Source organism: Nomascus leucogenys, chromosome 15, assembly GCF_006542625.1.
Source record: "Nomascus leucogenys isolate Asia chromosome 15, Asia_NLE_v1, whole genome shotgun sequence".
Taxonomy (NCBI): domain Eukaryota; kingdom Metazoa; phylum Chordata; class Mammalia; order Primates; family Hylobatidae; genus Nomascus; species Nomascus leucogenys.
This window is the reverse complement of record NC_044395.1, coordinates 5,724,597-5,746,309: the sequence shown is the minus strand read 5'-3', so window position 1 is coordinate 5,746,309 and position 21,713 is coordinate 5,724,597. Positions and strand designations below refer to the sequence as shown.

Below are 21,713 nucleotides of genomic sequence, written 5' to 3'. Positions count from 1 at the left end.
ATGAGAACCGACCTCTTGCATCAGTGTGACCTGGGTGTGAGACACGGTGTCAAAGGAGGTCATTTTGGAGTTTTAAAATGGATTTTGGACTTACATGGGCCCTGTAGCCCCTTTGGTTTGGCCAATTTCTCCCATTTGGAACAGCTGTATTTACCCAATGCCTGTACCTCCATTGTATCTAGGAGGTAACTAACTTTCTTTTGATTTTACAGGTTCATAGGCAGAAGGGACTTGCCTCATCTCAAATGAGACTTTGGACTGTGGACTTTTGAGTTAATGATGAAATGAGTTAAGACATTGGGGGACGTTGGGAAGGCATGACCGGTTTGAAATGTAAGGACACGAGATGTGGGAGGGGCCGGGGCAGAATGATATGGTTTGGCTGTGTCCTCACCCAAATCTCATCTTCTATTGTAACTCCCATAGTTCCCACGTATTGTGGGAGGGACCCGGTGGGTGATAACTGAATCATGGAGTTGGTTTCCCCCATACTTTTCTCATGGTACTAAATAAGTCTCAAAAGATCTGATGGTTTTACAAGGGGAAACCACCTTCACTTGGTTCTCATTCTTTCTCTTGTCTGCTGCCATGTAAGACATGCCTTTCATCTTCCACCAAGATTGTGAGGCCTCCCCAGCCACATGGAACTGTGAGTCCATTAAACCTCTTTTTCTTTATAAATTACCCAGTCTCGGGTATGTCTTTATCAGCAGCATGAAAATGGACTAACACAACAAGCAACTTATATTGAGTCACAGTTTGTTAATCTCTAAAATAGAAAAAATAATACCCTTATGATGTTAATGTATAAAATAGAAACAATGCATATAATGAAACTATAGTAGTATACAGTACAAAGTCCTCAATAAATTACAGCCATTGTCATCATTATCATCCCTGAACCATAAAATGTTTTCATTACTGTGATTATAGAAAAATTGAAAAAAAATCTTAATCTGTAAATCTCTGGCTTTTAAAAAATATAATCACTCTGTAATTTTTATTATTATTTAAAAGAGAGTAGTAATCTAAAAAATAAGAAACAAGTCCCTATTAAGCCAATAAGTTATTTTCTAATTATCTGAATTCCTTCCATGAATGTGAAGTATGGCAAATTAACAATTACAACAGACACCCATATTCTTCCTTCATCACATTAATACAAGGATTACAAAGATCATATAAAATCAGATCATAAGACAATTCAACATGTCATTTCCAGTGTTCTTAACAAGTGATATTAAGTGGAAATTTCATAACTGTATGAATAAGAACTCTCAAAATTCAACTGACATGGTCTTCTGTTTTTGAGTCCTGTATCTTTCACTGTAATAAGCAAAGATTATAAGTATACTTTCTGGTATTCAAGTTTGAAAAGTATGTAATGTTTATTGATGTAGAAAACTGCTTTCAACAAATATATAATCTCAGCCTATGCTTTCACTGGATCACCAACCTTTCGTTATTATACATTCTATAATCATCATCTCATGTAAATATTGTAGAAAAATACTATAACGGTATACCTAACTAGACCCCCTCCAGACAATTTTTAACTACTGTTCTAGAGCCTGATATCAGTAGCCAAAAAAATAATCAGAAAACCCTACAGAGTGTGATTCTACTATTTATATCTACAGATAAATCAAAACTACTGTATATAATTGTTAAATAAAATCTGAGGCCAGTGATGATTTTTCTAATAAAAGTAAACAGCCACTAAAATACAACATTTACATGTAGTGGTTACATGAAAACAAAAAAACAAAAACACAGCCAGGTGCAGTGGCTCACACCTGTAATTCCAGTACTTTGGGAGGCCAAGGCAGGAAGATCCCTTGAGGCCAGGAGTTGAAAACCAACCAGGGCAACACAGCAAGACTCCATCTCTATAAAAATAATTTAAAAATCAGCCAAGCATTGTGATGCACATCTGTAGACCCAGCTACTCAGGAAGCTGAAGTGGGAGGATCGCTTGAGCACAGGAGTTCAAGGCTACAGTGAGCTACGATCACACCACTGCACTCCAGCCTGGGCAACAGAGCAAGAGCCTGTCTCTGTCTGTGTGTGTGTGTGTGTCTCTCTCTCTCTCTCTGTTTATATATGTGTGTGTGTGTGTGTGTGTACACACACATACATATACATATACATATACACACACATATATATATATACTGGTAATAAAAATAGTATTTTTAATACACACATGCAAAGAAGAAAGTTTGGAAAACTAAATAACAAAGATAATGCAGATGATTTTTACTTCCTTATTTAAACTTATTTACATATTTTTAACTTTCTAACATAAAAATGTATTCACTGTTTAACTTTTTAGTTTTAAAGAAGTTAACAGCATGAGTTAAAAGATCCACTCTACAGTTTCTTCTCTTGAGGTTTTATAACCTGTATATAACAGAAGTCAATGAAAATGTTTATTGGATAAATACATAGGATTGAACGACTGAAAAATCTAGGTCCCAGGAATAGGAAATGTAAGTTCAAAAATAAATGAAGGCAATGTGCATAAAGAAGGCAATATTCTTATACTGACCAAGATAAATCAAAAATAGAATATGAAAAAAGCAAAGACAAGAAGTAAAATTGTGTATGTGATATAAATAAGAAAACATAAAACAGATTCTTTTCATATCAAGATCTCAGAATCATGAAATAAATTTATGTATCAGGAATTAAGTCCATTTCCCTTCTAAATGTTTCCCATCCTAACCTATGATGAACCAAAATCAATGGTATTGAAACCACATTAATAAAGAGATACAATAACCACAATATCTACAAGTACAAGGATTGCACCAACCCAGGATTTACTGTTGAATTCATAAGCCACACCACTTTGTCTCATTGCTTCCTTTCTCAAAAAGGTCACAAAAGCCAACTCAGAAATACTTTGTTCTAACACTAAAGAGCTCAAGGTGCTCTTGTGCAAGGGGGGCGGAAAATAAAAAAAATTAAAAAAGAAAAACACACTACCGGCATAGCAGATTCTACTGAATGAAGTAAAAGCAGTGCTTGCTTCGGAAGCACATATACTAAAATCGGAACGATACAGAGATTAGCATGGCCCCTGCGCAATGATGAAATTCAAGTAGTCAGAGGCTAGAGAGAACAATTCATACATCTACCTCACTATGGGCTCACGGAACAAGCAAGTTGTAGCAACTTCAGAATTCCACTGGCAGACTCAACAAATAACAAAAACACTTGCTTTACCAGATACATTCAAATCTAGTGATCTTAGGAAATCCCTCTCACTGGCTAAGCAACCATCTTATCAGTCTAAGTGATGACCCGTTTTTACCTTCAATCTACAGATAAAGTAAATCAAAACTATTATATATATTGGTTAAATAAAATCTGAGGCAAGTGATAATTTTTCTAGCAACTTACACAACATGTACAAGTAGTAAACAAAAACAAAAAAAAGTAAAGTAATACATGAATAAAACTTATCAGAATCACTCATCTTTTTAAATGAACATTGGATATTTAAAAAGTATCTCTATCTGAAAAGGAATCTATAGGACTGAAAGAAGAAAATGGGCTACAGTTAATTCAGGTAAAAGTATAGTGCTGAAAATGAGGGACTGATTTAGTAAAAGATCTTGTAAAAATAATGAAGGTTGAGAATTCTTAGACATAGTGCTGAGCCAGGTGTGGCGGTTTACCCTGCAATCCCAGCACTTGGAGAGGCTGAGGCAGGAGGATCCCTTAAGGCCAGGAGTTTAAGATCAGGTTGAACAAAGCCCTGTCTCTAAAAAAGAAGAAAAAAGAAAAATTAGCTGGGCATGGTGGTGCATGCCTGTAATCTCAGCTACTCAGGAGGCTGAGGTAAGAGGCTTGTTGGAGCCCAGGACTTCTAGGCTGTGGTGAGCTGCGATTGTGCCACTACACACCAGCCCGGTCGACAGAGTGAGACCCCCATCTAAAAAAATTGCATATATATAAAATTGCATACATAATTATATATAATTTTATACATATATAAATTACACATATAAAAGTACATATATACATATGTATATATGTATAATATATATTTATAATATATATCATTACATATAATTTATAAAAATAAAATATATATAATGTTGAATTAAAGGAAATAATATTTCCTGAGTTAAAATTTTGATTGAATATGCTATAGCCCATGAGATACAGAAGGCATCAGCTGTATTACATATTTTAGGACCTTAGAAAATTGTGGTCTTATCATACATATAAACTGTATACATATAAAAACTATATATAACCATACTCCTGGTCACCACTGTAACTGCACTTCCTCCTAATGTTAATGATACTGCAAATAAAAACTCTAAATATAAATTCAATGAATAATCAGGGGAGAAAGCAAATGGTCTAAGTAGACTCCCCCTCAGTGAAAAGTCTGGAGAGAGGTCAGGAAGAGACTAGGATAAAATCAATAGGGGTAAGGCTATGCAAAAAGAAAAGGAAAAAAAGGTTGTACTATGCTTTCATGCTTGAAAAGCTCAAGGTATTGCACAAATTCAGTAGAGTTTCTCCCATGAGACTAGTTGAAGAAATATAAATAAATCCAATGTTTTCAATCTACCGTTTACTTACTGGTATCCTTACCTGTATAGTTCACTCTACTTTGAAGCTGGTTTGAGACTGAAGTAATTTTAGCAACTTGCTACTTATCTTATTCTGACTGCTCCTCTGCTATTTCTCAGAGAGGGTTGTAAGAGTAAAAATGAGAATCAACAATGACTAGTTACTTAAAGTACTAGAGACCATTCAACTACTTACAAAATTACAGGCATTTTTCTCAAATCACAAACATCCTATCCTCAAGTAACAGAAGCTAAATGCTGTACTTTTAAACTTTAATTTGAGGTATCTTATTTTGATTTAAAGTAAGTGTACTACTATTCTGGTATCAGTAATTCTTCAATTTTATTTTCCTAGGAAGGAGAATTTAAGTTCCTGCCTGCTCATTTATTTCTGGAAACAGAGGCATTTTTCCCATTATCCTTTCTTATTGAAATTTGTTCTGTTATGTCTTATCCACTGTAAAAATCAAGTGAATCATTTGAAGAATAAAATATAATAGGGAAGTAAAAAGAAGTTTAATATATGTAGCTCTTTAAAAGATATACAGATTTATGTTTAAATTTGAATGATGCATAAATTAGGAATTTAGTATCTGTCTACTTCTGATTTTGCTAGAACCAAACATCAATATTATCATCTCTGGGGTTTTCTATGTTATATTTTCAAAATCAGCAATGAATACAAAGTACATTTTCTGATGTCTCAAACATTACTTGAAAAATAATAAGGCTGTTTTTAAGTGTCAACTGATAATTTTCAAGTTACATCACTGTTCTAACTTTGCTTACTGATATGCAATTCATTAAGTTACTGTTTCACTATTACAGGTACTAGTCAAGTTACAAGATACACAGCAATTGGAAACAACAGTATTATCCTTGAGTATCCATGGTTTCCATTTAGAAATAATGCTAAATGGAATTTAAATTTTTAAATTTAAGAAATTTGGGCTCAGACAATTCAAATTCCTTCTGTGCCACTTATTACCTATGTGAAATTGCACAATTTACCGAAAATCTCTGAAGATCAATTTCCTCTTCTGAATAGAATAATCATACCCAGTCATATTGTTGAAGTAATTAGATGAAACAGGATAAAGTCCTATATAGATGTTCAAAAAATGGAAGGTATAATATAACAATAAAAGAAAAGTACTTGGTGAATCTAGATTTGGATCTACTAAAATGTTTAACTCTTCTGGAAAAGGAAACAAAATTCTCATTTATTTAACTTACTCTTTAGTTTTTCAATATATATGCTAGATACTATGATGCTATCCTTCAAAGCAATTACCACACTCCTGAACACTTACTATGTACTCAAATATCATTTAATTTAAATATTTTAACTTTTTTATTATGGAAAATTTCAACCATATACAAAAGTATAGATAATAGAATAATGAACCAACAGGTACCTATTACTCAGCTTTAACAATTAACAATGGCAAATCACATCTCTACTCCCCACCCCACCCCCATCTGACTGGATTATATGTAAGCAAATCCTAGATATCACATCATTTCATCTGTAAATAATTCAGCATGTATCTCTAAAATATCGTTATTTTTAAATAAAAATATTATCTTACCTTAGGAATCCACTATCACTCAATTACCACAAATATCCACTCAAGGTAAACTTTTCTAACTGCCTTGAACCTTCTTTTTAATTAATTTATTTACTGAAACATGGTCTCACTCTGTCACCCAGGCTGGAGTGCAGCAACATGGTCGTAACTCACTGCAGCATCAACCTCGTGGGCTTAAGGGATCCTTCTGCCTCAGCCTACCGAGTAGCTAGGGCTACAGGAATGTGCCACCATGCCTGGCTAATTTTTAAATATTTTGTAGACATAAAGTCTTGCTATGTTGACCAGGCTAGTCTCAAACTCCTGGTCTCAAGGGATCCTCCTTGCCTGGGTCTCCTAATCTGCTAGGATTACAGACGAGGGCTGCCATACCCAGCCAATGTTTTTTTCTTTTTTAAAATAGCTCATTCATTTGAATCAGAAAGTCCACACGTGATATTTTGGCAAATAAGTCTCTTAAGTCTCTTCAAAGTTTCCCCTTCCTCCATTTTTTATTATCATATATGGTTGAAGAAACCAGGTTCGGTATATTCTGACAGTCTTTATCTTGCTGATTATGTCCCCATAGTGTTGTTCTATGGGTTCCTCTAGCTCTTACATTTCCTGTAAGTCATTCATTTTTTTTTATGAATATACTTTAAGTTCTGGGGTACATGTGCAGAACGTGTAGGTTTGTTACATAGGTACACACGTGCCATGGTGGTTTGCTGCACCCATCAACCCATCAGCTACATTAGGTATTTCTCCTAATGCTATCCCTCCCATAGCCCCTCACCCCCTGACAGGCCCCAGTGTGTGATGTCCCCCTCCCTATGTCCATGTGTTCTCACTGCACAACTCCCACTTATGAGTGAGAACATGTGGTGTTTGGTTTTCTGTTCCTGTGCTAGTTTGCTGAGAATGATGGTTTCCAGCTTCATCCATGTCCCTGCAAAGGACATGAACTCATCCTTTTTTATGGCTGCATAATATTCCATGGTGTGTATGTGCCACATTTTCTTTATCCAGTCTATCATTGATGGGCATTTGGGATGGTTCCAAGTCTTTGCTATTGTGAACAGTGCTGCAATAAACATAGGTGTGCGTGTGATTTCTAATCCTTTGGGTATATACCCAATAATGGGATCGCTGAGTCAAATGGTAGTTCTGGTTCTAGATCCTTGAGGAATCATCACACTGTCTTCCACAATGGCTGAACTAAATTACACTCCCACCAACCGTGTAAAAATGTTCCTATTTCTCCACATCCTCTCCAGCATCTGTTGTTTCCTGACTTTTTAATGATCATCATTCTAACTAGCATGAGATGGCATCTCACTGTGGTTTTGATTTGCATTTCTCTAATGACCAGTGATGATGAGATTTTTTTCATGTTTCTTGGCTGCATAAATGTCTTCTTTTGAGAACTGTCTGTTCATATCCTTTGGCCACTTTTTTATGATTTTTTTTTTGTAAATTTGTTCAATTTCTTTGTAGATTCTGGATGTTAGCCCTTTGTCAGATGGATAGATTGCAAAAATTTTCTCCCATTCTGTAGGTTGCCTCTTCACTCTAGCTTTACTGAATGGCTTACCCTGATGTTTTCTGCCATTTCTACAAGCCTTCTAAAATAAATATTAATCAAAAGAACAACACAAATGATAAAATAATAGAAAGTACAAAGAAAAAAACAACCAATGGGCCAGAAATAATCTGTTCTTGCAACAAGAATGTATACATGGGGCAGCCATCCAAGGCATGGCGCATTTAGAGGTTTTGAATGTTTCTCTTGTAACCAAAATGGGTTCTTTTGTCCTCTCCCACCATCTACACATTTCTATGTCCTCCCTCACAACCCACTAAGAAGAAGGGCATTACCTGCACACAACTGAACAATCTATGACTATTACTAAGATTCCACCTAGTATGTTTGCCACTCTGATTCATTCCTACCGTTTTAAAAGAATAATATAAAAGCTATGTGAACTTCAAAATATCCTTAAAGTAGAGGACAGAAACATTACAAGCAGTCCTATTTTGTCAGGAAAGAGGAAACAACTTATCTTAGAATGAATTCATCAGTTTCATAAAATGCAGGAACACCCTATTCTAGTCTATTAAACTTCATTCTCCAACTCTAGAGATCAAAAAAAGATTTAACTGTAACAGGCTGCACATCTGAGAAAACACAGATTCATGAGATGATACTAATGCAGAGAAACAGACATTAATAAACCTTGCTGAGCCTGGGCGTCCAGCATGTTAGTTCCAAGTAATGTAGTTTTGTCAAGGAGAACTAGATCTCTTTCCACCGACTACCCAACAAGAAAACATACTATTTGGCCACTGTACCAGAACCTTCAGATCAAAGAACAGTTAAGACAGTAACAGATTCTGAAAGGATCAAATATATCCAGAAATTAAGGAGGAGTTCTTAAGTAAACAAATGGAAAAGACAATTCATCATGCACTGCTTGTTTGGCCACCTTCAAACAACCGGACAGTGATGACCATCCACTCTGTCATTTTCTTTTCTTTTCTTTTTTGAGACGGAGTCTTGTTCTTGTTGCCCAGGCTGGAATGCAGTGGAACATAGAATACAAAATACATACCAGCATAATAAAAATACCACCTTAAACTAATATCGCAGTTTACTATTTTCAAAGCAATTTGACATACTGCAAAGAAAACAACAAGTGACAAAAAAGAGTGGAAATTTTCCATCTAAAATAGAAACTTTAGAGTTCTAAACTTTCCAAGGAACAGAAAGTATTCAGAATTGAATTCACTATAATCCTTTAATAACTATATAGTCTAACATTAAAGAGCTTAATAATAAAAATAGATGTAACACATTCCAAGAAATGAGGATGCCACAAGAAAGTATGGTAATTTAAACAGCATTGTTTTCCAAGGAAAAAACTCTAAGACTGTTTCCTCAAAAGAATGGCTTTAGAAGAGAGATTCTCAACATTTTTTCTCTGCCCCAAAACAGTTCGAGGATACACACAATCTCATTAGTAACAATGACTCATAACCTATTTAGAGATTTATTTTGATAAACAATTTTAAAAGCAAATTATCTTTGAGAGTGTCAAGCTGGTTGAGCATTCAAACCTTGAGGTGAAAATTATTTTAATTAGAACTTAATTTAGTTGAAATCTGCAGCACAAAAGAAGTTAAAGAGAGGCGAGGGAGGAAAGGGGCTGGATGGCATGGAGTTTCTGGTCAGCTAAGAGCAAGAGGAGAGGAAGACGGACAAAGAAGAAAAAAATGAAGTAGGATTCTAAATACAAATAGACAGCACTAAGGATACGTCCAGGCACCTGGAAGGGTACCTTTACTGCACATGCCTTGACAGGAGCTGAATTCTTATGTCAGAAATGGCTTGGAAGACTGCAAACGGAAAATACCCACTGGGCAAAGCCAACATTTTTCTCAAAACTGAAACACTGGTTCTATTTCTGGTTTATAAATTTTGCAAAAAAAAATTGTAAAAAGTTCTGAAAAATGTAATAAATGATGGCAAAGTAAAAAAGATTTTTCTTCTCTAACTCTTAAAAGCATAAAACTGAAGATCATAACATCAATTCAGTGTATGAATAAGTTTTATCCGATAAAATAAACTTAGGAAACGAAGGATACCACTTAAAAGCTGAAAAGTTTTTTATGTAACTCTAAAAATTCACAGATGAAATAGACATAAATCATAACCGGAATGTCGGGGAATATCAGTAAGGGTCCCAATATTCTTCCTCAAAATATTCTTGAAATAACACCAAGGTGACAGAATGCTCACGTGCATGAACTCTGGTTGTGAATCAATTTGGGGGTAATTCTTATGCTGTTATTCACAATTTTGTTAGGCTACCATCTCTGAAATTAGGAACATTTGCCTAAGAGCTGATGCAGATGTCTGTGACAATAAAGAAGAATTAGGTCAATGGCTACGACTGCTGAAAAGAATGAGGAGCCAGAGAAGCATTCATGTCAGAAGACAAACACTTTAAACTACTATTAGCACTTACTGGGATTTCAGACATTTGAATATATTTTCAAAGTGAGAAGAAACCTTGAAAACAGTCTGTTCTGAAGTCAGCTAGGAAACTAAACTCTAGAAATTCCTATTTGTTTCTTCTACCTTACAACTGTATGGGAAATTTTCACGCTGTACTTCACTTTAATTCTGATAACCACAAGAACCTAGAGATGTGATAAAAGAAATAACACTGTCCCTGTATCACCGCTGAGAAAACTGAAGCATGCCCAAGGTCACACAATTTACAAGTGGTATTTGCCTTTTAGTTTATCTTTGAACAAACAGTTTCCATGTCTCCTCCTCTGAGCAATTTTCAAATTATTACCCAGTCCAAAGCATTCTTCTGCTTTCCCACAATACTTTCAAAACTACCGCTCTCAAATACTTCCAAAAATACAAGAGAAACAGGCAATGAGACATTAAGCGATCTGCACAAGGACGTACTGGTGGAGCTTTGGGTCTGACTCCAGAGATTATGCACTTAACCACTAAACTATTCCCCGAAATGATCACTAACCAAGTATGATCTTTTCTGCCATAACTCCTTCGCATAGAGTGAATTAGTTCATATAAGCTTAGTAAATAGGGGTATGATGTCAATATAACTCAGATTATATATAACTATTTTTCGCACACTTTTTGGCCGTGTATGTCTAGCTTAACACAAAGTTCACTGACACAAGCCACTGCAGTGAACTGCACGGGACTGCTGCACTGTTTATGATGCTCATTCATGCCACTTTGTTGCTACTTCCATTTGGTCACTTACTATGTCCTGGTAGGGCTTTCTGCATAGCACTTCCTCATTTTTTGTGTACTTTGTCCTAATCTTCGTAGTCTATCAGCCTCAAACCTTCAATGCATCCCTTTCCATCAGCAACCACCACCTTTAAAGATAAAATCCTATGTTTACTGTAATATTTCTTTACTTATTAGGACTCTGACATGTCTTTTTAACTAACTGTTTTTAACTAACTGTTTTACTAGACTGCTATTGCTTTTATTAGTGATCTGGATATAATGCTGTATAGATTTTGAGTGATTTGTGCAACTCCATTTTTCCCAGACCTTTAATTTTTAGTATATGATGGTTACAACCACAAGATTTCTCAGAAATGTATCTCAGTTATAGCAAAAACAATTGTATAAAAATGTTTTTGAACCAATATCAATATTTACTACATATTCCTTTATAGCCAGTCAGATCTTTCAAGTTTTTCTGTAGAACAAAATTGCTTCCATCAAAAATGCTGGGCATCTAACACAATAGAACAGTTATTAATTGCCTACTCTTTTCAGTGCCTTCTATGCAAGCCAAAAGTCAGGAGTTCTTTATAAGGTTAGAAGAGAAATGCATAAACATGCTATGACTGGCTCTTAAACTTGACGAGGCAACACCCACCCACTTGTGTAACTTAAAAAAAATACAGGTTCCCCCGCCCTCACACAGACCTCCCGGATTTCCAGAGACTGATTCCAGAATCTGAAAACTTCCACAGTTGATTGTGTTTAATGATCAGGCATTTACATAAGAAAGAAAAAAGCATAAAAATTAAGCCCCAAAAATATGCTTTTACTTTCTGCAATGACAAATAATTCAAGTGAAAGAAATATCATTCCTAAATGTAAAGTACTAAAATTGGCCAGGTGTGGTGGCTCACACCTGTAATCCCAGCACTTTGGGAGGACGAGGTGGCAAGATCACTTGAGTCCAGGACTTCAAGACCAGCCTAGGCAACATAGTGAGACTCTGTCTCCACAAAAAATATAAAAATTAGGCAGGCATGCATGGTGCATGCCTGCAGTCCCAGCTACTTGGGGGACTGAGGTGGAAGGATTGCTTGAGCCTGGAAGGTCAAAGCTGCAGTGAGCTATGATCACACCACTGCACTCCAGCCTGGGTGACAGAGCAAGACCCTATCTCAAAACATGAAAAAAGAAAATAAAAGTACTGAAATCGTATAAATGCCCATTTTTAATCATGTATCTCAGAATGATCAATTCAAATATGGAAGGTCTGTTCATTAGCCATATATGATTAATAAGAGGCTTGAATGAGTGGAAATAAAAATGTTAACTATCAACTGTATTTTCCAACTAGTTCCCTAATACGAAAATAAGGCTCTCATTGTGGGAAACAAGCAAAAATATTGGTGTTTGTGACATATGCACATACAGAAAGTTTTATTTCAGCTCTGTCAATCTGAAAGATGGCAAGTCACAATCATCTTTTGACTTTTTTATTCTGCAATTCTTCAGTCTGCTGGAGCAAATTATTCTCATTTAAGCTGTACCAATATCACTATACTAACTATACTGCTTAATTTACCTCAACATAATTTATGTTTTTCCCAGTAATATTTCCTAAATACTTATATGAATCTACCACAGTTGGCAGAATGTTACTGCTCCAATAGTACATAGTCTAGTACAATTGTAATGTTTTAGATGGCAATTACAGCAAGTTACACTATATAAATGAAATGGTCTGCAAAACTTCATAGCATAACTTATTGTGTACTTAAATATTTGTGATCCAATTTGATCATTAAACATTGTATGCATGCATCAAAATATCACATGTACCCCATAAACATGTACAACTATTATGTATCCAAAATAAGTTTTTTTAAAAAATTGTGATCCAGAATTCTTACAACAAAATTTTAAGTGCAAAAAAAAAAAAAAGCTCTATTTTCATATAAATAAACAAACCCTATTTGGCCTACCAAACATGATTAATTTGAGTCTCAAATTATATGTATATCTGGCCTTTGCCTTGTTGTCCCAAGAATATATATATTTTATTATTCTCCAAACCACAAAAACTTATCTTTCATAATATTATATTCCAAATAAAATATAGTATAAGACCTATGCATTTCCATTTGTCTAGCCTCATACATTGTATTCACTTTGTAGTTCCGCTATCTGAAATTTAAATGATATAAACTAAGTTACAGGGTAATCAAGAGCTGTCCCCAAGTCACTAACAGGCTGCAATGTTCAATATAACTCACCTTTCACCGAAAATGGACAAAATCACTGCTTCCTGAGTTAAACCAGAAAAATACTCAGGAGGTATTTTAACTGACACAAAGAACGTAGCTTGCCACCTATAGTAGTTACATTTTAATCTTGCATTTGTCAGAACTACTTGCCAAAGGCAACTGAGAGCCAGTAATAACATAATGAGATTCCCTGCAACTGGCAGCATGTGCATAACAGTAATGGAGAAAAGTCACTGATACATGAGTCCAAGATGTCATCACAGTACCCTTATAAGGTACTGCAGGACATGTTAAATAGTGCGGCCAATCTCAATTACAGTAAATGAATGCTATATTTTAATATTATATGATAATATTAAATGATGTTAGTAACATTTAATGTAATATAAATAGACAAAACTCCTGAAAATGTCAGCTTCCCTTATCTTGAATTTTGATGTAGATAACATTTTTAATAGTGCAACATTTTCATAATGCTACATAAGCCATTTTAAAACACTTCAAATACAGTGCTCTGTGACAGCCAAAATGACAAATCATACGAAGACACTACAGGGATAATAAATTGAGGCATTAAATGAGGTCAGGAAGAGACAGGAAAGGAGAATAAATAGTTTTGTAGTACGAAAAGTCAGTGTTTTAAATAATTTTTAATAAAAATTATAAAAAATCCTGCAGGTAAGAATGTTTGTTTTGTTTTCTTATACCTCAAGTAGTAATTTTTAAAAGAGAATTGCAGACCCCTCTGGAAAACCCGTAACTCCAGTCTCACAATGAGGAAAAAAAAAATCAGACAAACCAAGACTGGGGGACATTCTACACAATAACTGACCAGTACTAGTCAAAATCGTAAAGTTCATCAAAATCAAGGAAAGTCTGAGAAACTGTCACAACAAAAAGAAGCGTATGGAGAAATGATTCAAGGTAATGGCATCCCAGATGAAATCCTGGAATAGAAGGAAAAAGGAGGAAGACACTAAAGAAATTCAAATGAAGTACAGACTTCAGTTAACAATAATATATCCATATTGGTTCATTACGTGTGATGAACATACCACACTAATGTAAGATGTCAACAGTAGGGGAAATCGGATATTAGGTCAATGAGAAGTCTCTGTTCTATATCTGCAACTTTTCCATAAATCTAAAATTATTCTAAAATAAAAAGTTTTTTAATTGCTATTTTAAGTGACAGAAAACATAACTAGAACTGGCTTGAATGAAAATGAATCTATCAATTCATGTAACTGAAACTATCTAAGGGGTGGTCTCACTTTAAGCACAGAGAGATTGAGGGGGTTCAAAGGGCTTCCAGGAAGGTGTCTCTCCTTTGTTGCCTTCACTCTGCTCTCCAGAGGTGGACTACAGTTTTAGGTTCCACGTAGAGACAATTTTGCCACAACATTTGCTTTGAAGATGCAAATTTGTTTCAAATCGATTGATATATGAGGGAACAATGTGAACACGGCATGAATTCAGCATTTGCCTATGCGTGACTTCATCTGACAAGAGCACTAGGTATGCTCAGCAAACTTTTTCTGTAAAGGGCCAGATAATAAATAGTTTAGGCTTTGTGGACCACATGGTCTCTGTCACAGCTGCTCAACTCCATCTTCGTAGAAGGAGAGCAGCCACAGACAATAGCAAATGAATGGGCATGGCTGTTTTTCAATAAAACTTTATTGACCAAAACAAGCAGGACAGTTTGTCCATCCCTAAACCAAGTGAATTAAGAAAACTGCATGCAGCTGACCCCAGCCGCTTAGGAACACTCGAAATGCATATACCTCACAGGACAATGAGCCACATCCTCTACTCAGGTGTTAACAACTTTCTCTCCTCTTTCTGAGCAGCCTCCTTCCATCACTTCACAATAACTCACATGCTGCTATTCTTACAACCACAGGGTGACCACAACCCCCAGCCCTCATCTCTCTTTAATTTTACCCTTTCTTAAACCTAGGGTTAAGGTTTCCTTATCATTTGGTTAGGATTAGGGTTTTGGTGCCTCAGTTTAGCAGTAACAGTTCCTTTCCTCATAAGGTAATTGTGAGAACCAAATGAGTTCATGTATGTGCTAGAACACATCCTAGCACTCAGGGCATTCTATATGTATTAATTTCTGCTTTGATCATGGTATTAGTTTCCAATTGCTGTTGTAACAAGTCACGCCAAATTCAATGGCTTAAAACAACAGAAATGTATTATCTTACAATTCTGAAGGTCAGAAGTCCAAAATCAGTCTCAGTAGGCTAACATCAAGGTTTCAGCAGGGCTGGTTCCTTCTGGAGAGGGGAGAATCTATTTCCTTGCCTTTCTCAGTTTCTAAAGGCCATTTACATTCCTTGGCTCATGACCCCTTCCTCACATCACTCCAACTTCTTGCTTCTGTAATTACATCTACTACTCAGCCTGACTCTCATGTCTCTCTGAGAATCCCTGTGATTACCTTCGGCTCACCCAGATAATCCAGGATAATCTCCCTATCTCAAAATCATTAGCTTAATCACATCTGCAAAGTCCCTTTTGCCATGCATGGCAAACTGATATGGCTCCCAAAAATACCTCCACGTCCTAATCCCTAAAAGTTATAAATGCTACCTTATTTGAAAAGAGAGTCTTTGCCGACTTGAATAAATGAAGAATTTTGAGATGAGAAGATAATCCTGGATTATGCAGGCAGTCTCTAAATGCTTGTTAGAGAGAGGCAGAGGGGGTCTGGACACAGAGGAGAAAAGAGCGATGTGAAAACAGAGGCAGAAATTGGAATGACAGGAACGTCAGCAGCTACCAGCAACAAGAAAAGGCAAGGAAAGAACTCTCACCTAGAGCCTCTGGAGCGAGGACAATCCTGCCCACACCTTAGTTCAGACTTCTGGTCTCCAAAACCAGGAGAGTAAGTTTCTACTCTTATAGCCACCAAGTCTGTGGTAATTTGCTGCAGCAGCAACAAACACACCATGCAGAGTAACACAGAGGTTCCAGGGATTCGGATGTGGACATATTTGACAGGCCACCATTCAGACTACCAGTCTTTATTCAAATCCTCCTCTGTTCTCTTTGAATAATATATTTTGGTATTCTTTTCCTCTCTCCTTGAGTTACATGGATAATCCATTTATTCTAATTCTTTATTAATATGTATATTTAAGGCCGGGGGCCTTAAACACACAGCACTTGGGAGGTCCAGGCAGGTCCAGTGCAGGTCCTTAATCCCAGCACTTTGGGAGGTCCAGGCAGGTGTATTACTTGAGGTTAGGAGTTCAAGACCAGCCTGGTGAAATCCTGACCTTACTAAAAATACAAAAATTAGCCCAGCATGGTGGCTGGTGCCTGTAATCCCAGCTACTCGGGAGTGAGGCAGGAAAACTGCTTGAACCCAGGAGGCAGAGGCTGCAGTGAGCCAAGATTGCGCCACTGCACTCCAGCCTGGGCAACAGAGCGAGACTGTCTAAAAAAAAAAAAAAAAAAAAAAAAAAAAAAAAAAAAAAAAAAAAAAAAAAGACAAGACAATCTTTCAGGTTTTAGCTGAGTCCCCAAAGGTTCTAATATATTTTATCATCATTTTCTACAATTTTTAAATTCTTCTTTAACTCGAAAATTTATTTAAAGAGTTTTAATTGCCCAGTGATAGTGATTTGTTTTTATAAGTTTTTTTCTAAAATTATTAATTTCTACTTTTATTCCACCTCAACTATTTCTATTTTGGGAAATTTACTGAAGTTTTTTTTTTTAAATGGCCCAATATATAATCAGTTTTTGTAATGTTCCAAGAGAACTTGAAAATAAGGTGTGCTCTGTTTATTGAGCATAAAACTAAATATATTTTAACTAACATTATACCTCACACATTAATCAGGTTTTTCTAAATCTTTACTTAATTCTTGGCTACTGCTTTGTCCAATATTCTATTTTTCCTTATTTTCTATAGTTTTGACTTTATGTTTGTTAATGCTATGTTATTTGGAGCATAAATAATCAGGGTGCACTCTTTATTACTGTAAACCTCCTTCTTTACCTCTTTAAATCTTTTCTGCTCTAAATTCAACCCTGTCTGATATCAAAACCTGTATTTCCCCCCTTTCTTGTTAGCTATTGTTATAAGCAATCCAGAAACCTGTCGTCTATGCTCTGAAAAAAGCTGCCACCGGAGTAACACAAACCATATATAAGGTTAATGAAGAAACTGATACACAACAGTAGTACAAGATAGGTCACCCTGGGGCCATGACATGCCAAGGGGTATGCCTTGCCAAAATCTAACACTGCCTAAGTGGTAGGAAGATGTTAAATCCCAGGCAGTATTTATTTTTTACAAGTTCAGTATAAAAGATATCTCTCTTCTATGAGCATTTTCTAGAGCTAACTTTTATAACCATGTATACATATACTCTGTAATTTATATATCATGAATCACATAACTGCCTGAGATATCTTTATACATCCCCTAGAAAAATATACTCAAAGTATAAAGCTCAGTACTGTCTATTCTCCATTTCTGATTTCTGAAGATTTTTAATTAAGAAATGACTAAGAAAACAAGTTTTGAAATACTCCTCAAGGATTATTCTAATTTTTGAAATAAATACACCAGTCAAAGAAATAGACATATACACGTCACTGAAGTCAGCTTTGCAAAATGGTTAGAAGCACTAGCTTGGTAGTGAGTTCAAACCTAAGTTCAAATCCCAAATGTGGTGATTACTGTGGGACCCTGGGCAGGCTACTTAACATAGGCCTCAATTTTCTTACCTGCAAAATTGGACTAATAGGAACTAACTGAGAAGGACACTGGGAGAATTAAGCGTGACAATGTACACAATGGACTTAACACAGTACCAACTACACAGTAAACTGCTTGTAAGCTGCTCTTGTTACTGTGCAGACTCTCAGGTAAAACATCAAAACCAACTGTGATATCTACTTTTAAAATCTGTTGACACTTAAGTCATTAGCTTTATGCAAATTCAAAACCTTTTAAATATCATTTCATGGCTTTAAATATACTGTGAAATATTAAATACGTTAAATAATATCTATTTATTATAAAGCTTATCCTGAGAACATAAGACAAACTTATCGACAGTAGCCCACTGCTAAAGAAGTGCAAACTTCCTCATATGATAAACATGCCCTGGTCCTTCTATACTTAACATTGTTTCTTCTGTCAGTCATAGGAACTGTTTATAACTCTCCACCTTTATCAAGCTGTTTCAAGTTCTTTAGAGAGATGGTTCCCTACACCTTTAATGCATTCCATCTCCCACAGCAGCTAATCACACACACACACACAAAGCCCCCTACACAAAATCCTACTTGTACTAAATTAGCTCAAGTGTCATTTCCTTTAAGAACCCTTCCCTGATCTCCTCAGATATAAATTTATATTAATATAAATGGCAATGTCAGAACTATAAAAGGTGGCAGGAGAGATGAGACAGAAAAGCGACGGAATAATACATACCAAAGGAAGACAGAATGGGGGAAAGGAGCCTGAGTAAAATATTTTCCAAGTGAAAGCATCTGACGCACTGGAGAACTCCCACCTAGTGCTGAATTTAAAAAAAAAACAACAACAACAACAAAACTATTCAGGATTACAATTCCTAGCCAATGAAAAAGTAAAACCTTATAGTAACACAAGGTGGATACTGCAGGTTAGATTCTCCAGCAAGCAGACTCTGACACATTTGTCAAGTAGAATGTTAATTAGGGAGTGCGGGTGAGAAGAACATCTGTTGTAAGGAGGAGAAGAAATAGGAATTGAGCAAAGGAAGAAGCTGAACAGATGAACTTCATTGCAGACCCAATGAGAGCCATGGCCAACCCTTCAGGGAGCACTGAAGTTAGCATGGCCCTTCGGAATTGAGAAAGGGCAAGACAGACAGCCCTTTATACCCTACGTCAACCAGCCATTGGGCCACATTGGGATGAGGTGCTGCATTCAATTAGATTTCAACCTCAGATTATGCTCTTGAGAACCTGATCGCTGACTTTTTAGAATTATTCTCCCATTTAGGGCATTATTTCAAATAGAAATACCTTTATTTTGAAAGGTGTACTTTTTTCCTATCGGGAAATAAATACAAATTTCAGTTGCAAGTACCTAGGACTATATATACAAAAATCATTTTCTCATTCTTTATCCATGCTATTAAGATAGTCATAATCATCAATGATAAAAATGGTTATGAATTTACAAAGCATATCTTTTCCTTCTGTTTTACTGAGTTCAAGCTGAGACACCTTTTTGGTAACTTTTCTAGTATTCCTATCCTCACAAATGATAAACAAGAAAGTTTAAACCTATGTTTCGGCTGTTTCTGAGATCTGTCATGCAATTTATGCTTCACATAAGCAGCACACAAGAGTAGAGAATTAAAGTCTTGCAAACCAGCAAAAATCACACTGTCTGGCCATCTCTCAGACTAGCTGGTCATGGTCTCTATTTTTCTGGCCCAGAAATATCTCTCCAGTAATTTTTCAAACTTTTCTCATTTGTTATAATTTCAATAACATTAGCATATTATGCATAAAGATAAGCACTTAGACTTCTTGCCTGAAGCTTCTACAAGTCAAGAGCACTTTTTCTGCCACACAATAATTGTCTCCCAGAGTGAAAAAGTAGAGACATGCTCCTACTTACAAACAAAAATGACATCTGGAGGTTATTAATATTCACATTAACTACACACATACATACACACACACAGACACACACACACACACACACACAATGTTCATTCTCAATCCCACATAATTAGTCTGCCAGGCTTCAAGCAGAATAATCCATAACCATTTTGACTTGAAAAAATAAAACCTGGCCATACAGTTTTCAAACACATTTCTCTACCCTAAAGCTCACGGACAAAAAGTGAAAATAAATTCTATTTTGGGCAAATGAGGTTCCTGAAACTATAGCACTTGCATAAATTACTTTAGAAAACTAGATCAGACAGACCAGATCACTTAACAATGAATATGTTTTCCCTATATCTGAAACATTCTCCAGAATGGATCAACTTTTTTTAAACCAGAATATCATTAACTGAGATAATGTAGCTTAAATCCCTTCAGTATGTTTATTCACCATTTGGAGTGTCCAGGAGCACAGAGAATGTGGGAGGAAAAAAGATAAATCACTACAGTTAAATTTTAAGGCAAAAGGAAGGGTCTGTATATGGCACAGAACTAAGAATTTTTCTAAGTGTGACTGATACTAACAATGAAAATACATGAATAAACTTTGGAAGCAAGGGGGAAAGGAAAAATATATATATTTTAGCTTTAATGCATCAGTACAACAGAAAACAAAAGGTTACTCAAAAACTGTCCAAAAACTAAGTAGAGTATATATTCCCCAAGTACAGGAGAATACATAAATTTTTACTTGCCATGGTCAAGTTTTCTCAACATGAGAAGATACAGATTCCTCAATAAACACATATCCTCTGATTAGAATCCAGTTTGGTTGGATGCAGTGGACTGTGAACCATCTGCATCACAATGACCTGCAAAGCAATTAAAAATGCAGGTTTCTAGGCTCCACTCTAGAACTAGTAAACTAGTTAAGACTCAGAAAGCCGCACTGTTTAAGAACTTGTAGGTGATTCTGTTACATTAAAGCCTAGTAACTGTTCTTGTGTAGACTCTGTAATGGTAACATATTTGCTCCAAGTTATATTTTATTCATTTTTACAGCTATTTCACAGGTTAAACTCAATTCAATGGCACAACAGTTCTGAAGTCTAACTACACATTAAAATTCCCTAAGGAGCCTTTAAAACATACCAAAACCTGAATCTCACCAACTAAATCAGATTCTCTAGGGATAAAGAGAGGGCATCATTATTTATTAAAAGCTCCCTTGGTGATTCTAATGTGAAGCGATGTTTCAAATACAGCTCAGAAGATGGTATATATTCTAACTAGGAAAAAAAAAGTCTACAGAAAAAAAAAATGAAAGAAATAATGTCTGGAAGCTGAGGACACCGATATTTTCAGACACATAATTTTCCCAGTATGATACAAAGAAAACTGAAAAATGATACTGCCCACAAACATAAAGTCTATGCGAAGCCATGAAGTCTTATTTTAAGGAGGCAAAGTTTCTAGCAAAGACAATAATAAGATAATCACCATATCCATTTTAATTGAATAGAATTTTTAATGTCAATTAAACATCACAAACTTCTATTTATTAATGAATAAGAACAAATTTAAAAGAAATCAGACAATGAACTAGCCTTCTAAAGGAAGGGGGTAGGCTGAAAATATGCATTTTAATTTTGCTCCCTCCTAAAACCCTATTACAATCAAAACAAGCTTTGTAATTGTCACTACTCTGTGTGTGTGTGTGTGTGTGTGTGTGTGTGTGTGTGTGTGTGTGTGTTCATGGTAAAAATTCATAGGCAGCAGAGATGAGTGGAACCAATCCCAGTCCTGAGCTGCGCCCCAGAAACTCCAGGGCTCTCTGCACTCATCCTGCAATGGTGAA

General features: G+C 35.7%; 1 protein-coding gene and 1 non-coding gene across 2 annotated transcripts in view; one reads left to right on the top strand and one right to left on the bottom strand.

Moving 5' to 3' along the window:
* ARHGAP32 (Rho GTPase activating protein 32) overlaps positions 1-21,713 on the bottom strand; it is a 307,294-nt gene that overhangs the window by 229,036 nt on the left and 56,545 nt on the right. The window lies entirely within an intron of this gene.
* LOC115830507 lies at positions 3,027-3,131 on the top strand. The gene has a single exon (XR_004026060.1). It is a non-coding gene; the product is annotated as a U6 spliceosomal RNA (small nuclear RNA).